At 41.9% G+C, this 15,290-nt stretch overlaps 1 pseudogene; it reads right to left on the reverse strand.

The window, feature by feature from the left end:
* Window positions 1–11,712: 11,712 nt before the first annotated feature.
* LOC147459524 (uncharacterized) overlaps window positions 11,713–15,290 on the reverse strand; it is a 39,980-nt pseudogene continuing 36,402 nt past the window's right edge.

Below are 15,290 nucleotides of genomic sequence, written 5' to 3' on the forward strand. Positions count from 1 at the left end.
GGTGCAGGTAGAGAAGCCGCTTGGGCTGTCAGCAGGTGCGCCATATTGAAGGGCTGCCAAGAGTAGTACAGACCAATGAGCATAAGGGAATGGAGTGAGCAAGTAAGGGGTTGGCATTGGGAGGGCTGCCAGCGCTTGGGTGGGTTCGAGCCAGATTTTTCATGAGCCTTGGGAGGCATCGAGAGGGTACACAAAGCAAGGGGCGTTGGAAGCCACGGGGTTTTGCCATTTTACAGAATTAGGGCTTGGAAGGTTTGAAGTGGGCCGCCCATAGAGCAGGAGGGTTGTAGTGGGAGAAGGCTCCTCAGGAGGGGAACTAGTCATAGGTGACCGAGGAGAGCCAGCAAAGGTTGAGGAAGGCCACCAAGGGGCGCTGCCAAAAGAAAAAAGCTACAGGCTGCCAGCATATTGTATATAGAGAGAGGCCGAGGCCATTGGATAGAGGGGAGTGCAGAAATAAGGAGCCAATGAGGGCTGCAGGCCGTGCGCAATAAGAGGTGACCAAGTGTGCGCCATATTGAAGGGCTGCCGTTGGAGCTTGCAAAGGCCAAGGGGTTTTTGGACAAGAGTAACGTGCTGCTCTCACACTTCTTCAATTGAACTACTACCCAAAGTATATTTACAACATAGTATTGTCAGTGTCCGACCGTCCATAGCACAACGACCATATTCTTTAACACTCCCCCTCAAGCTCAGAATGAGCTTGCGTATGATGGATTCCCAATGCTTGACGAAAGTAGAAAAACTTCTGCTTTCCAAGAGCTTTTGTAAATATATTCGCAACTTGATCATTTGTCTTCACATACACCAAATCAATCTCACCTGCCAAAACCTTTTCTCTAATGAAGTGATAATGCACTTCAATGTGTTTGGTGCGAGCATGGTAAACTGGATTCTTTGCCAACATGATGTTGCTAATATTGTCACAATAGATAATGACACTGTCAAGATTGTCAAAACCAAAGTCTACCATAAGTACTCTCAACCATGACTCTTCACATGCTGCCAGAGCTGCTCCACGATATTCAGCTTCTGTAGTGGATAATGCTACAGTTAATTGCTTCTTGCTACTCCAACTTATCATACCATTGCCAATGAAAAATGCATAACCACTTGTAGATCTTCTATCCATAAAATCTCCTGCCCAATCTGCATCTGTGTAACCATAAAGACAAAGCTTTCCATTCTTTTCATAAAACATTCCATAACTGACAGTGGTTTTCACATATTTCATAATCCGTCTCACTGCATCAAGATGACTTTTACATGGCTTTCGCATGAATTGACTCACAACACCCACTGCATAACTCAAATCTGGCCTTGTTATTGTCAAGTAAATAAGACTTCCAACCATCTTGCGATACATAGTGACATCCTCAATGTAATGTCCATCATCAATCAACTTCACATTTTGATTAAGAGGTGTATCAACCGGTTTGCACGTTGTCATTCCATACTTTTCAAGCATATCCAATGCGTATTGTCTTTGTATCATCCAAATTCCTGATAAAGTGTCGACAATTTCAATTCCCAAAAAGTATCTCAACTCACCAAGGTCCTTCATGTTGAATTCTCTCAACAAACTCTTCTTGACATGCAAAATTTGCTCATCATGACTTCTAGTGAGAATCAAGTCATCAACATAGATAACAATAACGACGATCTCTCCATCAACATGCTTCAAAAACAATGAGTGATCAGCAGTAGACTGTTTAAATCCAATCTTCTTCAAGAATCTGGTTATCTTTCCACACCAAGCTCTAGATGCTTGCTTCAAACCATACAATGCTTTCTTCAACTTACACACATAATATGGAAACTCTGGCTGTATCATATAAGCTTCTTCTTCCAAGTCACCATTCAAGAATGCATTATCGACATCCAATTGCCGTAACTTCCAACCGAACATACTTGCCGTTGCTATCACCAATCTGACCATTGTCATCTTTGCAACTGGACTAAATGTCTCATCATAATCAAGACCTTTTGTTTGTGCATAACCTTTAGCAACAAGCCTCGCTTTGTATCTTTCCACACTACCATCTGCCTTGCACTTGACTTTGTATACCCATTTTGAACCAATTGCTTTCTTTTCACTTGGCAAGCAAACCAAATCCCAAGTGTCATTCTTCACAAGAGCATCCATCTCATCATCCATAGCTGACTCCCATTCTGATTTTCCAATTGCCTCTTGAAAACATGTAGGCTCTTTATGTTGCACACGTGAAACCATGTATACATAATGTGTAAGCATGTAACCGTTGTATGTCAATCTATCAAAACTGGATAACGCACCCTCTTTGATCTTCTCAACTGCGGTGCACTCTTCTCTTCAACTCTTGCATATGGGGGTACATATTTCTTAGCATGCTTACTGCCAGGTGTCCTCAAATGTGGTAAACCATGCTCTTCATCAAAGCTTTTATCTCTAGAATTCTCCTCAACCACTTTCTTTTTTCCTTTCTCGTCTTGCTTCTTATCTCGCAAACGACCGCTCCATGGGTTGACACTTCCTGTACTCTCCTCCGCCATATGTGGTCTTGAAATATTTCTTGTTGATGGTCCTGGCTTATCAACAACATGACGCACATTCTCTTGCTCTTCATACTCATCTTCCATCATCATTGGCTTTGGTTTATACCATGGTTCATGCTCACAAAATCTGACATCTCTACTAACATAAACTTGTCTTGTCGTAGGATCATAGCACTTGTAACCTTTCTTTTCAATTGGATAGCCCAAGAATATACACTTCACTGCCTTTGGCTCCATCTTCTTTCTTGCTTCATTTGGCACATGAACATAGCAAACACATCCAAAAACTTTCATGTAGGAAACTGTTGGCTTGATCCCATAAAGTCTCTCATAAGGTGAAATTTCATGAATGGTAGCTGTTGGTGTTCGATTCTTAATGTGTACTGCTGTATGAACTACTTTAGTCCAATATGTTAATGGCATATTCATCTCATTCATCATGGCTCTTGCAATCTCTGCTATGACTCTATTCTTTCTCTCAGCAACTCCATTTTGTTGTGGTGTGTATCTGCAAGTAATCTGTCTTCTTATGCCTTGTTCACGTAAGTAATCATCAAAACTATGTGACATGTACTCTCCTCCTCCATCTGTACGTAGGCATTTAATTTAGCAACCATTCTCTTTCTCAACCATAACTTTGAACTCCAAGAATACCTCGCATTTGGTGTAGCATGATCACAAGGTCCCCAAATATCTGAATGAACAATTTACAAAGGACTTTGGATAATTCTCCCCCTCTTTGGAAATGGTAAACGAGATTGCTTTCCAAATTGACAAGCTTCACAAACATGATAAAAATCTGCCAAACTTTGGTAATCCACATACAATTTGATTTGATTGCATATGCTTTAGTCTTCTAAAATTGACATAACCAATCCTCTTATGCCATAACTCTGCCCAATCATCTTGAGTGGCTGATTTGTTTGCATACATACCGCTGTGTAAACATGGATCTCCAGCTTCCAATGAGAACAAGCGACCTTTCTTTCTTCCACGTGCCAATATCTTGCTTGGTTTGCCTTTGTGAAACTCCTCTATGAAGCATCCATAACGATTAAAACGGACTTGCAACCCTTGATCTGTCATCTGTCCAACTGATGCTAAATTCTTTGTGATTGAAGGCACATATAGAACATCTCCCAATATGTTGTATGTCCCGTCTTTTTCTAGCAATGGAACTGAACCAACATGTGTAATCCTATGCATAGTATCATCACCTTTAGTGACAAACTCATCCTCTTCTAACTTCTCTTTTTTGTCAAACCATTCACCATGATATGTCATATGATTTGTGGCACCACTATTTAAATACCAATCATCTTTATGATGTGGCTCCACCATGCTTCCAACAACATGCTCCATAGGAAATAAATGTCCACTCGATCTATTGTCAAATATATTTTGATAATGAGGATTGTATCCAGCAAAGTTTCCTCCATGTCTGCCATAACCTAGGCCTCTTCCACCACAATCACAATTTTGATTTAGCCTTGTGTAACATTCTCTTTTAAAGTGACCATAAATGCCACATTTGATACAGTATCCATCTCTTTGAGGATGTACAAATCGTCCACCTCCATGTCCACGAGGTTGGGCTCTCCCCATGCCTCTATGGATGTAATCATTGTAACTTTGAATTTGTTGGTTTTTCCATTGACCTCTTCCAGCATTGTTTCCACAACCATAGTTTCCTCTTTCACCTCTATTATTTCCACTACCTCTAGAGTAAAAAACCTGATCTCTGGAATTTTTTTTTGATGTAGAAGTACCTGACTTGCCTAACTTCACCTCTTCTTGCAAACAAAGGTTTACTAACTCTTCAAAATCAGGAATGTGTCCTCGAACAGATATAGATGTATCCAGTGACTTGTATTCCGGTCTCAAACCATTCAATGTCACTGAAACTAAGTCATCATCTGGAACTTCAACATTAATGCTCGCAAGATCTTTCTGTATTTGCTTTATCTTTGTCACATAATCTGATATGGATCTATTTCCTCGCCATACACAATGTAACCTTTGCTTCAAGGTAGCTTTTCGTGGTTCTATATTGGAGCTGTTCATCTTTGCTACTATCTCCCATGCTTCCTTTGGAGATTGAGCCTTCTTCACATGTGGTATAAAGAAGTCACTAATGCATAGCGAAATCCAATGCATCACTTTCCTTGAATTCTCGATCCAGTTCTTGTAAGTTTCTACTCCTGCTTGCCATGTTTTATGTGCTTCAACATCCTCTCTGTTTGGTTCCAAATCAATCTTGGGACACTCTTGTTCACTTGTAATGTAGTCCCATAAACATTTGCCCATGATAAAGTTCTCCATCCTGTAAGACCATATGCTGTAGTTCTCTTTGGTTAGCTTCTCTCCAACAATCTGTGTGACTTGAGTTGAACTTTCTGCAATCTTCACTCTCTCAATTGCTTCCAAAGGATTTCGACAAAATTTCGGCAGAGTTCTGTTTGTATTTGGACAATATCTCAAGTGACAATCTCAACCAACGTACTCATAAACATTGACAGAAAACCTCTCACTGCCAAGGGAAAAACCACTGACTCACTTTGCCACAAACTGACTCAATACTATGCATAAATATCTAAAACAATGTCCACATGGACCTGTATGCAAATGCAATCCATACGCTTTCCTATACCACATATCCATACATCCACCTTCATCCCATAGTCGTAAACAACATATGAGGTCTTTAGCGGGGCCAGTCGGGGGTTCGCTCCAGTACCTAATCCACCTTGCCAAGGTACCAAAGCTCCCAAGGCAAGGCTTCAAAACACTTCACTTGACCCTCACAAACACTGCAGTTTTCCAAAATACATTAACCGCATATCCATAAATAACCACAAAGTACTCAATCTGACAATATAACCGCCTCACTTCTTTCCACAACCTTTCTTACATAGTTGAGTATCCATAACAGACCCACAATAACCAAACATAATCTTTGATAACACAATATCATGATGCAAAAGCTCTATGTCGCTCTCCAAAACCTGTGTAAATGCTGAATTCTTCACCTGTAACCTGTAAATCTGCTACCAAGTGTAAAATCAAAATCTCTTATACCTGTATGCCAATCGAAATCTCTTACACCTGTGTAAAATCAAAATATCTGAAATCTGCTACCGAGTATGCCAATGCATCCGAAATACCCAAAAACATAAAGATAGACTCTTGGATCACTGTATTCCGAGTTCGGGTAGAGGGAGTTATGACCAAAAAATATCTCTTTTTGGTTGTTTTTCAGAGCTACGGAAATTTGTGTATTGACTGTAACTCCTTAAACTGAGCTCTGATACCACTTTGTAGAGTGCGCAGGTGATGGAGAAGGTAGGAAAGAAGACTACGCACACAAACCAACACACATGGAGACACACACACACAATCGTTACCCTGCAACAACCATTCAACGTGCTTCTCTCACACTTCTTCAATTGAACTATTACCCAAAGTATATTTACAACATAGTATAGTCAGTGTCCGGCTGCCCATAGCACAACGGCCATATTATTTAACAAGGAAGGCATTTCCATCAATGACGCCGCCAGTGCGGGCTTCCATTAGCCAAGGAAGGGTGTCAGTTTGCACCAAATCAATCACTCCCATCATTGTACATGAAATTTTATGATATCTAGTTTGTTTAGGGTCTTTTCATTGATTTGAGTTCAATCGTCTCTTTTGTCTTGTCTTGTACCGGTTAATTCATGGTAGCTGCGGCTCCGGATCGTGAGTGTGCAGAGAGAGAGATTGGAAGTGATTGTGTGTCTGGGTGTGTGTTCCCAAGTCCCATCATCATTTGGTAGGGTTCATCATCTATAGTGGTCAACCTTGAGCGAGTGCAGAGCTTTATAGAGGTTAGTCATTTGTGTATGGGTGTTGGTGCACCAAGTCCTATCAACGTACCCCGCATGCAGCTAAGGCGCTACAGACAAGTCTGAAATTGGAGGGCAAGGCCTACAAATGGTGTATGTCTCTCAAGGAGAAGGGAATCATGCCACAAACTTGGGCGGCCTTTGAGACTATATTTAAGAAGGAGTTTCTACCTACTAATGAGAAGGATAGAAATGGTCCGCCTGGGACAAGTGCTCTATGCGCCTGCATAGAACACTATTGGAATACATTTCACATTATCGAGATGTGATCCTCAAGTTGGAGGGGCTAGACACCTTTCAGCAGGTACATGGGTTCATCCATGGGTTGACTCCAGAGCTTAAGAAGCACGTCAAAACCCAAGATCCCCAAACACTTGAGGAAGAAATAGTGCAAGCTCAAATACATGATGATCTCGATGAAAGGGCATTGCATAATACGCATGTGCATGATACTACACCTATTTCAGTATGCCCACAGCATGTGCATCATAAAAGAAAGTTTACATCTGCTACATCAGAGACTTCCAAAAAGCCCAAGGGTCTAGGGGTCCTCTCTCAATGGAAGAGTTTGAGAAAGCCAAAAAAGAAAAATTGTGTTTTCAATGCTTGGGGAGTGGACATAGCAAAAAGGATTGTCCCAAGGGGAAATCTACTGCTCAAGAGAAGGGGAAGGAGAAAGCAGTGCACATGGTGCCGCTTTTACCTCTTGAATCCTCCTCCCAATTTGCAAATGTGGAAGTAACACACAAGGAAGCGGTGCATGAGTGCTGTATCACGGCCTCCGTGTGGCAGCAAACTTTTGGGCCACATGAGTTGGTGCATATGCACGGCTCTATCCAAGGGCACAAAGTGCGGATCATGGTAGACAATGGTGCTTTTCACAATTTAATTAATTATAAATTAGTGAAATGACTCAAGCTGCCCACACTCCGAGTTCCCATTGCTACAAGGTAGCAATGATCAACGGCCATGATGCCAAGATATGGGAAACTCAGGTTAAAGATGTACTGCTGGAAATTCAAGGATACCATACCTTTGTGGATTTCCAAGTCATGAATATGGAGAGGGCGGATGTGGTCCTTAGTCGTGAGTGGCTGCATAGTTTAGGATCATCACTTAGATGTAGCTATGAGCACAATAGTCTGATGTTCGAATCCAATGGTATGCACGTGTTGCTATTGGGAGAGAAGGATGTGCCTTCCTCACCACTCATTTATACAGCCAAGCTTATGAAGCTCTCTTTTGACGATGCAATAGAAGAACTCTTTTTGTGTTACTCAGTGTGTCATTTTCTTTCTAATGTGGATAATGTTTGCAATGTTGATAATGTTTTGAATAATACTTCCTCGACGCCACATGCTACTCTCTCTTATCTTCCATCTATGGTCACTAATTCCAAACAAGCAAATGTTGCTAATGAATTAAAGGAACTATTAAGGGAATACAAGGATGTCTTCTCATATGATTTACCACCAGGGCTACCGTCGACATAGTCTGTGCAACATGGCATCAACGTGGTTGCAGGCAGTAAGTAAGTAAACCATCTTACAGAATGAGTCATTTTGAGGCTGCTGAGGTGGAACGTCAGCTTGCTGACTATCTTAGTAGAGGGTTTATTCAACCAAGTTCTTTGCCATGGCCTCTCCCATTCTATTGGTGAAGAAAAAGGATGGTAGTATGCGCATGTGCGTGGACTACCACGGATTAAATGCGGTTACTATTAAGAACAAGTACCCATTGCCACGAGTGGATGAGCTGTTTGATAAACTCACCCACGCTCGTATTGTTTCAAAATTGATTTAAGATTTGGGTATCATCAAGTACGCATTAGGCTTGCTGATATACCCAAAACTGCTTTCTGAACAAAGTTTGGACATTATGAGTTTTTGGTGATGCCCTTCGGGTTACCCAATGCTCCTGCTACTTTCATGACACTCATGGATAGTGTCTTGAGACCATATTTAGAAAAGTTTGTTATCATTTTCCTTGATTATATTCTTGTGTACAGTGCCTCTGAGGAAGATCACTTGCAACATTTGAAACAAGTGTTTCATTTGCTACGCCACAATCAGTTATATGGCAAGGAATCCAAGTGCGATTTTCTCAAGGAGGAGATTCGCTATTTGGGGCATGTTATTTCAGCTTCTACAGGGTTACACATGGATCAGTCCGAGGTGGATGCCATTAGGAGGTGGCCCTCTCTCAAAAATTTGGAGGAGCTCTAGATTTTCTTGGGGTCTGCACGTTTTTATCGCCGATTCGTTAAAAATTATGCTCATATTGCTGTTCCCATGACATATCAACTGAAAGCCAAGGGAAAAACCTTTTAGTGGGGGCTAGAATAACAACAAAGTTTTGACAAGCTTAAGAACACATTAGACACAGCTCCTGTGTTGCCTATTGTGGATCCCTTAAAGCCATTAGTTTTAGAAATGGATGCTAGTAATCGTTTTATTGGTGCAGTCCTTCTGCAAGAGGGAAGACCAATTGCACTTGAAAGGAAGAAGCTTGATTTAGCAGAGCAGAACTATTCTTCTTATGAACGAGAGCTCTATGCAATAGTGTCTACTTTAAATACTTGGTGACATTATTTGTATGGTGCACATTTTGAGATTGTGTTTGACCATGAAAGCATTAAGTGGTTCACACAACAAATTGATTTGAAGGGCCGAAAGGCTAGGTGGGCTGAGATTCTTTAGGAGTATGATGCCAAGCTATGATATCGCAAAGGGCGATACAATGTGGTGGCAGATGCTCTCAGTCGAATGCCGGAGATCAACTCTCTTCTTTTCACGGAATTACGGAGTGAGTTTTTGGCATCTCTCAAAGGCAAGTGTGAGCATGACATTGCATACTCCAAGGTGTGGAGCTATGTTAGAAAGAGGGATCCTTCTCACTCCAATGCTGGTAGTGGGTTTGTTTCCTCCACACCTAGTTCTCCTCTTTCGAGTGATGAACTGCAGAGATGGAAGAATTTTTCCATAGACGATGGGTACCTACTCCACAAGGGGAGAGTGAGTGTACCAACGGACATAGACATTCGGCGCCAAATTCTTTATGACTGTCATGATAGTCCAAGTGCAGGGCACCCGGGTATTAAGAAAACTTATGCACTCATATGACGACAGTTTTGCTGTCTAGGTTTACATGGGTATGTTCAAGACTATGTCTTGCATTGCCAAAAATGTCAAGTTAATAAAGCAGAGCGCATGAAAGCAGGAGGATTCTTACATCCTTTAGAGATTCCCAATGGTAAATGGGAGAGTATCTCTATGGATTTTATTGTGGGTTTACCAATCACTATTTGAGGACATGACTCGGTATGGGTGGTCATAGACCGGTTGACTAAAATTTGTAAGTTTATTCCAGCCAAGTCAACCATTAAGACTCCAAAGTTACCTAAGTTATTTGTGGACAATCTTTACAGATTGTATGGATTGCCAAGTAACATTGTGAGTGATCATGATCCCAAGTTTAACAGTCACTTTTGGAGGGTTGTTTTCAAACGATTGGGTATACAACTCAATTTAAGTACGGCCGATCATGCTGAAACAGATGGTTAGACTGAACGAGTCAACCAGGTGCTAGGGGATATGCTACAAGCATACGTTAGCAAGAAGAAATCATATTGGGAAGATTATCTTCCTATTCTTGAGTTTTCTTATAATAGTGCTAAGCATGTTACAAATGCGTTCATGCTTATGTATGGTTTTCAACCCAGATCACTAGTTACGGTGGGGTTGGCAACTAAGAAGCTCCAACAGATCAAGGACTTTCTCCAAGATCACATGGAAATGCTGAGACTTGCTCGTCAAAATGTTTGGCAAGCACAGGATCGGTATAAGAAGTATGCTGATGAGAAACGTCGGCAAGTTACCTTCACGAAAGAGAAAGAGGTATTTTTGCGTGTGCCAGAGTATTCAGAAAGTCTGAAGACTGCGGCAACACCCAATTTATCTCCACGGTATTGTGGGCCATTCAAGATACTCAAGCAAGTTGGTGATAGGGCCTACAAACTTTTGTTAGCTACGCACTCTCGTATCCATCCGATATTTCATGTAAGTCGTTTACGTAAACGCATACATGGGTACGACAATGTTATCGACCAATAGATATTGGTTGATTTCATTGAACCTCCCACCCAACCGCATGAACCTGAATGCATTTTGGATTTTCATGAACTACGTACTCGTCATCATGTACGTAGCCAAGCTTGACCTGAGGAAGGTGCCACTTGGGAAAACATTAGTGTTCTTAAGAAGAAATTTCCCACTTCTCCAAGGGGGGAGTAATGTCAGGCGAAGGGCCACACCATGGGAGTCAGGGACTTGTGGCCAAGGGCCAAGGGCCGACTGCCAGTGGGAGGGGTTCAAACGGCTAGGATGCCTATAAAAGGGCGGTTGGGTGGTGGACTCAAGGCATAGCAGTTCTGTGGTTCTACATTTGGCTCCAATCCACACCCCATTATGTATAATCAACCACAAGATCACACTTTGCTTCATGGTCATAGGAAAAGCCCGTACACATCTGAACCTGTAGCTCCACTAACTTTTGCTCCAAGATAATTTCCATATGGAGTCAAGATTCAGCTGGAGGACATCAAACAGCTCCTTATCCTGCACAAAGGTCTTATAGTACACCAACAGAGTGTTAGTAAGACTTTTGGCCCGGTGACAAGGTCTGGGAGTAATTGAGACCTGTTGATGAAACTTGACTAGAATAGGGCCAAACCACAAGGAAATAGCCATTGGCAGTTGAAAGGACTCTTGGATATTTTGTATGTCCATCCATTTGTGATTCCTGTATAAATCTCCCTAGGTTTTGATCCCCTTCCTAAAGCAGATAAGAGCTCTCCTAGAGAGCTGGATGCCCAGTTTGTTGGAATGGTAGCCAAACCAAATGAATCCTGCATTACAAAATTAAGGTCATAGACAAGTTCAAGGAGTAGGGACTTGACCTTCTTTATGTCCTGCCAGGATTCCCAATACTTGCAAACAAGACTAGTTCCTTTAAAGTTCAGATCTAGCTAGCATAGAGTAATTTCCCTTAGGGATAATCTTGACCAGGATTTGGAGTGCTGCACACAAAAAGAGGTGAGAGACCTTTGAATTAGTTTAGCCCAATAGTCATCACAATCAATAGATCTAGCAATCCATTTTGCAACTGGTTTCTTGGCAAGGAACTCCAGATTTAAGATGCCCAAACCACCAGGTTCTTAGTGGGTTGACAACAAGTGGTCCAGGCCACTTTGGGAACTCTAGATATGTCCTCATTCCTTCCCCATAAAAATCTTCTAGCTGTAGAGAAAATCTTGTTCATCTGATATTTGGTAGGCCTCCAACAAGCCAGAAAGTAAACCAACGATGAAAGAATATTGTTGGAATTAGGGTTGCAAGGACGCACACACACAACTTGGAGAAGATGAAGAAGCTCAAGGCACAACACATGGAGTGTATTGCTTACTGCACAATGAAAGATAAGTTAGCCCTAGAGTAATGGGCGTATATACAATGCTTGGGGGAAAAAACCTCCTAACGAGGGAAAAAGTGCCCTGGCGGTCCTAATTGTGTTCACACACATCACTACCTCATATATGGTAAATTGTTGGAATTAGGGTTGCAAGGACGCACACACACAGCTTGGAGAAGATGAGAAGCTCAAGGCACAACACAGGGAGTGTATTGCTTAGTGCACAATGAAAGATAAGTTAGCCCTAGAGTAATGGGCATATATACAATGCTCGTGGGAAAAAACCTCCTAACGAGGAAAAAGTGCCCCGGCGGTCCTAAGTGTGTCACGCACATCACTACCTCATATATGGTAACAAATCCCCCCAGGGAGTGATGCGGTGATTGAGAGCTGGCACATGGAGTATAGGGGAGTGTCATGCCCTAAGGACATGATCAATCCACAAAGGGGAGCAAGCCCAAAGCTTTGCGAAAAGCTTCAAACTTCCACAAGGTAGAGCCTTTGTGAAAAGATCTACAAGGTTGTCCTGTGTTGGCACATAAGCCAAGCTGATCTCTCCTACTGAGAGTCTCTCCCTGACATAGTGGTAATGCACCTCCATGTGCTTTGTGTAGGCATGAAAAGTTGGGTTTCTCACAACTGCCAATGCGCTCTGACTATCAGTGTAGATGATGTTGGCAGTGTCCTGTCCAACACCCAAATCAACCATAAGGCGTCTGAGCCATACACACTCAACCGTAGTTGTGAAAACTGCCCTGTACTCAGCTTCACAACTAGAAGTGGCCACAGTAGGTTGCTTCTTTCTCAACCATGATATACATGAACTGCCAAGCATGAAACAAAAACCACTTGTGGACACTCGCGTGTCATAACAACCAGCCCAATCTGAGTCCAAAAGAGCATGAAAATCTGGCGGGGCAATGATCCCTCCTTGGGATAAAACAACCCAAGATGTAAAGTGCCACTCCAGTAGCGAAAGATCCTCTTAACAGCCTGCCAATGCTTAGACCCTGGGCTATGCATAAATCTGATGACCTGTGAGATTTCAAATTGAATGTCTGGCCTTGTATTGCATACATAAATAAGGCATCCGACAACAGTTTGATAGAGAGTCACATCAGCAAGATCTCCGGCATCATGAAGACTTAACTTCAAACCTGTTTCCATTGGAGTAGCAATAGGTTTGCAGTCCTCAAGTCCAAACTTACATAGTAATGTTTCTATGTACCATGCTTGACATAAAGCAATCCCTCCATCGCACTGCTTAAACTGTATGCCCAAGTAATGATGCAAAAGCACCAAGTCTTTCATCTTGAAAGTAGCATTCAAATCAGCCTTAAATTCAGCAATGTGTGTCTCATTCAGACCAGTAATCAGCAAATCATCAACATAAAGAACAACAATCAGAAATACATCACCCTCACGCTTGACATAGAAAGTGCTTTTCGTTGGACTGTTACAAAAGCCTTGCTTGACCAAATGAGTGTCATCTTTATCATACCAAGCACGAGGAGATTGCTTCAACCCATACAAAGCTTTGGTACATTTTCACACTTTTTTTTCATGTCCTTTCTTGACAAAACCGCAAGGCTGCGTTACATACACTTCCTCAAGTATATCACCATTGAAGAAAGCAGTAACAATATCTGATTGATGTACATTCCATCCAAAATGGGATGCCATTGCACATAGAAAACGCAGAGTAGTCATACGACAAGTGGGAGCAAAAGTTTCTTCATAGTCAATGCCTTTTTGTTGTGCATAACCTTTTGCAACAAGTCGAGCCTTATAGCGATCAATCTCACCATCTGGTTTGCGTTTCAACTTGTTTACCCACTTTGTACCAATGGCCTTTTTGCTAGGAGGCAAATCACATAAAGTCCATGTGTCATTTTCTATAAGTGCATCACATTCTGATTGCATGGCAGCCATCCAATTTTTTGAATTCCGTGCTTCATCAAAAGAGAGAGGTTCCTCTTCATCACATAAGCTCGAAACAGCCAAAGAATAACAATCTGACACATAAGATGCATGGGTTGAACCTGAACCAGTACGACTAGACAAAGGTGCATCCAATTTACTGTCACACAAAGAGTCACCAGCCATTTTGGCATACTTCTAGCCCCGGGGGATTCACCACTTATAATAAGGACATGTCACTTGCGTGCACCAAATTCCCCTTTTTAACCCCTATATACGGGACCATCCTTTTGTAAAATGCACCTTTTCTCCGCTTTATAACCCCCCTATTGTACACTCACGTGATACCATACGGTAAAACTTAGTGAATCCCCCGGGCTTCTAGCCTCCTCATTTTTAGCCCTCTCCACATCAAGTACATCATGTACATCTGAATCAGTAATAGGCTGATCCGTAACATTTTCAGAAACCCCGAAAGGCTGTACATGTGCCTCATTGGAATTTACATTCACATTTCCACCCGTAAAAGGAGGCAACAAACTGTCATAAATGTCTTGTGAGCTCACATTACTATCTCTGCTACATGATAACAAAGGCTGAACAGAATATTCTACAAACACTATATCACATGAAACCAAGATACGCTTTGTCTGTGGATGGTATAACCTATAACCCTTTCTTTCAGCACTGTAGCCAACAAAAATACATTTCACAGCCTTATCATCCAATTTTCTGCGTTGTGTTTGTGGCACCAAAGTATAAGCTAGACAACCAAAAACACGCATGTGATCAATAGATGGATTTCTTTCATGCCATGCTTCATAAGGAGTGATAGACTGCAAGGCCTTTGTAGGACACCTGTTAAGTACATAAGTGGCACACATGACAGCCTCAAGCCAAAACGAATGTGGTAAAGCTTGACTTTTGACCATACATTGTGCCATTTCCGTAAGAGACCTGTTTTCCCTTTCAGCAACACCATTTTGCTGAGGTGTATATGGAATTGTACACTGGTGTTTTATCCCACGACCAGCCAAAAATGCATTAAACTCATGAGACGTATACTCCCCCCTCGATCTGAACGGAGGGTGCCCATAGTACATTTTCAGCCATAGCCAGAAATTTTTTGAAGCACAAAAACACTTCGGACTTAGCTCTCAATGGATACACCCATGCATGCCTGGAGTAATCATCAATGAAAGTCACGAAGTATAGGTAATTGCCCAAGGATGGGGTTTGCATAGGCCCACAAACATCACTATGCACAAGTTGCAACTTGCATGTAGCCCTTACTGAACCATCCTTTGGAAACTTTGAACACTGCATTTTACCCAAAATACAGCCTTCACAAACATGCTTCAATGGTGCTTCAAGTGGTGGCAAAGAAGCAACCATATCAAATTTCTGTAAATGTAGCAAACTGGCAAAATTCAGATGCCCAAAACGTGCATGCCAAAGTTTTGCATCCGAAACAGCCTTTCA

Source organism: Adiantum capillus-veneris, chromosome 4, assembly GCF_014529385.1.
Source record: "Adiantum capillus-veneris isolate H3 chromosome 4, ASM1452938v2, whole genome shotgun sequence".
NCBI classification, from domain to species: Eukaryota; Viridiplantae; Streptophyta; class Polypodiopsida; order Polypodiales; family Pteridaceae; genus Adiantum; species Adiantum capillus-veneris.